A 4,693-nucleotide genomic window follows, 5' to 3' on the forward strand; every position below is an offset into this window, starting at 1 on the left:
ATTCTGCATCCTTTCAAGTCTAAAATATTCAAGGAGATGAGATTCTTTTATAAATCAGGTACATACCTGACATCTGAGAGTGTCCTAATCGTCCCATCGTGTATCTTAATTTTAACAGTACCAATACCAATTACCTTACTAGATGAATCATTTCCCATGCACACAACTCCACCTTCAACCGAATTGTATGTGGAGAACTATTCTCTATTGGGACACATGTGGAAAAAACATCCTGAATCTAGGATCCACTCAGACGTGAGCTTGGAGTTATCGCTCGTTGACACTAATAATAAATCATCACCGCTTTCATCGGCCAAATTAACATCAGCTATATATTTCTCGTTACTTTCAGCAACTTTTTTATTTCGTAGTTTATAACAATCTGCTTTGACGTGACCTAACTTTTTACAATAACGACACCTTTTGTCTCGTTTCTTTGATACTATCAAAACGGAAGCTTGCCTATCTGCCTTGCTATCCAAACCAAACTCATTGTCGAGTTTGTCTCTACTCAATAAATGACCCTTTACATCTTCGAACGAGAGTTTGTCTCTGCCATAAATTAAGGTCTCCTTGAAAAACTTGTATGAAGGGGGTAAAGAGCACAATAATAGCATAGCCTGATCTTCATCGTCAATATGAACCTCAACGTTCTTTAAATCATTTAAAAGAGTAATGAATTGACTGATGTGATCTTTAAGAAGCCTACCTTTGTTCATGCGAAACGTAAATAGACGTCATTTCAATACTAAACGGTTAGCTAGAGACTTAGTCGCATAAAGAGTTTCTAACATTTTCCACAAGGCGAATGAGGTCTTCTCCATCAATATCTCCTGCAATATTGTATTCGTGAGGCACAACTGGATTGCAGTCAATGCCTTTTCATCAAACTCTTCCCATTCTATTTGATTTAGATTCTTAGGCTTTTTCCCGGTAACAACCTTTTTCAAGCCGGTTTGAACTAGAATTGTCATCATCTGAACTTGCCATAGATTGAACTAGCTCTAATATCACTTGTTGGGGATCGACCCGATTAAGCAACGAACAAGTAAAAATAGTGAAAGAAATTCAGAAATTGAACACACAGATTTAACGTAGAAATTTTTTTTAAAGAGGATAAAAAATCATGGACAAAAATAATTTTACTATAATGGCAAAAGAACAAAGAGTACAAAAGATGGAGATAAAAATAAAACCCCGAAAACAAAGAACCCTCAAAACATACACACAAAATTCTCTAAATGTGTTATGAGTTCTAACCTCTAATGAGTGTTTTTTCTAAGGTTGTAAAAGAGTCTATTTATAGGCTAAATTTATTGCTCAAATAATAATAAAATAATCTAAATTAATCAGAGTTTGATTTAAACAAATAAACAGAGTTTAACTGAAAGATTATTTCTCAAATTTAACTAAAATAAGAGTCATACTCAACACTAGTTTTTACTAATATTTTAACAATATAAAAGAATGCAATTTTTAACAAAAAAAATACCAATTTACTTTTTAATTTAATACATATAGATTAATTTACACATTTTTTAATAGAAGGGATAAAATGCAATCTGACCCTTAATACAGATACATCCATGATGCTTTTACTTATTAAAAATTTCAAATTTCTTTTACCTATTAAAAATTTCAAATATATTTGAAAGAAGAAAATGATTTTCTTTAAAAATTAATGTTAAATGTGGTTTTTAACTCTGACATATTCATGGGTTGGATAGCTCGCCCAATTTTTGGATTGGGTGTAGGTAACGATTTTTATGTTTTAATTTGACTTGCATAGGTTTAAAATCAATTAATAATAAAAGATATTTTTATTATTAAATTTAATTATGAAATATTATTATAAAATATATTTTTAATACTTTAAAAATTTCTAAGCAGTAAAATAAGTGTTTTTTGAATGGATTGAGTTGGATCGCTGAAAATTTTGAACCTTGTGAAAGCTACAAATATGAATGTTGAAAAAATAATGTTTATCAACATATTATTAGTTTGATTCATTTTCGACATGCAAACCTTTGGACATGTGTACAGCTAGAAATGCATCTTATATTACATTTAGGCTTAATTTGTTTAGTAGTTTGGAGAAAAAAATTAGAAAGATAGAAAATTAAAGAGGTAAAAGAATTAGGACGGAAATTATAAATTTTTTTTTTTCAAGTTTTCTTGGTAGGAGAGTTAGAAAAATGGAAGGAAAAAAAGTAAAATATTTGAAAAATGTACAAATTTAAACTAATAAATAGATTTATTTTATTTTCTCACCGTTCGTCTTTCCAATTTGAAAGGATTGACTTTTATGCATTAGGATGGAAAATAGTCATCCATCCTATTCTCTTTCTTCTCACTTTTCTTTCCAACCAAACACACTATTTTTTTTTCCTTCCACTTTTTCACTCCTTCCTCTCATCCCTCATCAAGCACATTCTTAGGTTTTTCTTAGTAGAATGGAAAGAAAATTGAAAGGATGGAAAATTGGAGGGGATGGAAAACTAGAAGGATGGAAAATATAATTTTTCTTTCTATAGACGTGCTTGGTAAGAAAGTTTGAAAAATGGAAAGAAAAAATAATTTTCTTTCCACCAATTGCTTGGTAGAATTAAAAAATGAAAGAAAAAAACATTTACAAAATGCGTAATTTTGAACTAACATACATTTCTCTTTTTTTTTTCTCCTCTTATCATTCTAATTTAAAAGATTTGATTTTACGCATTATGATAGAAAATGATTATCTCAATTATATTTCTTCTTTTCTTTCACTTTTCTTTCCTACTAGGCACACTTAGATTTATTTTCTTTTTCACTTTTCCACTTTTTCCTTCCATCTCTCTACTTTTCCACCTAACTAAGCACAACCTTGGAGCTTGTTTTTTAATATATATGTATACATATGTGTTACATTAAAGGTGTTAATGAGCCGAATTAGATTTGAGCTGGGTTTAAGTATGATATTTATATATTTTATGCTTGTTCAACTCGAAATATAAACTTAAAATTTTACTTAAATTTGTTTATATTTATAAGCGGCTAATCCAATCCATTTTAAACCCATCTATTTTTTTTTAAAAATATTCATATTATTTTTAATTTAATATTTAATTATATTCTTATTTATTAAAATTTTACCCCGGAAAATGGGTGTAAGGCACAAATCATAAGGAGCAAGACAATTTTGCATGGGAAATAAGCAAGAATATTTCATTTCATCACCAAACCAACAAAGTAACAAAAATCTCATGATACTATTTCTTTTTTTTTCTTTTTCTAAATCTTTTCTTTTTTCAATAATTTTTCTCATCTTTTTGAGTGTCAGGAGCTAATAGAAATAAAAGAAAACAACAATAAAAGCGCAGTGTTTAGTAGAGGTGCTCATGGCCGGGCGGTCTGGTCCGGCCCAACGGTCCGCCCGAAATATGAGAGGGTTCGGATAAAAATATAGGCCCGAAATATGGGTTTGGGTAAAAAAATGAGACCCGTTTAGAAAACGGGCTGGGCCTCGGGGACCACTTTTTTGGCCTGGCCCGGCCCGAATATAATAAATATATTATATATTTTTTAATTTTAAAATATTTTTAAAATATTTTTTTATTTTTTATTTTTAAAATAAAATTTTGGTGTTTTATTAAAAAATGGGCTGGGCCGGGCCGGGCCTGGGCTTAGGAATTTTTCTCGGGCCGGGCCTAGACAAAATTTCAGGCCCATATTTTGAGTCGGGTCGGGCATGGGCCTAGGACGCTGGCCAAAATTTTTTTTAGGCCTGGCTCGGCCCATGAGCACCTCTAGTGTTTAGTCAACAGAATTATAAAAACTAACAGCTAAAATAAAAAAAAATTAAAACACTTAAGGTAGTGTTTGAAAAATCGTCTAGTAGTTAGATTTAGATGTAATTGTATGTAATTACACAATAATGATATATGTGGATAGTTATTGTAATTAGAGTCTCACTGAATTTGGTATAATTGGAGCACATTAATTACACTTTCTAATTCATAGAGGAGTGGGAATTGGAGTAATTACATCTAAATTTAAAATTTTTTAAATATTTTTTATACAAGATTTAAGTTATAAATTTTTTATATTATAAGAATAAATATGTATGATTTTTTTGGATGATTATGGCAAAAAAATTATTATGTTATAAATCCTAAAAAATATATTATAAAAATAATTTATGTGTATATTATAAAGTTATAAATTATATTATTTAAATCTTATTTTTTTAAAGTTATGACAAAAAATTATTATAAAAATAATTTATATATTATAAAAATATGATAATATACTTATTTATAAAATGTTACACCCAAAAAGTATAGACATAGCTTATTTATGTGTCCATACTGTATATTATAAATATAATATGTTTATTTGTAAAAAGTTGTTATAATTTTTTTATCATAACTTATTTGTAAAAAGAATAACTTTCTAAAGTTATCGCCAAAATTTATATTATGTACTAGACACTTTATAAAACCCTTTTTCTTTTTTATCAATATTATATATTATAAATTTCATAATTTTTTTTTACTTAAATTACATATTATAAATTCTTTTTCCAAATTAACTTTATATAAGTTTTTATGATTAAAGTTACCAACTATTTGCAACGCGAACCCAAATATTATATGGTTGATGTTAATTACAGAAACACAAAAGATTTTCTTACACCATATCGTGAGGTATAATA

Source organism: Gossypium hirsutum, chromosome D10 (assembly GCF_007990345.1).
Source record: "Gossypium hirsutum isolate 1008001.06 chromosome D10, Gossypium_hirsutum_v2.1, whole genome shotgun sequence".
NCBI classification, from domain to species: Eukaryota; Viridiplantae; Streptophyta; class Magnoliopsida; order Malvales; family Malvaceae; genus Gossypium; species Gossypium hirsutum.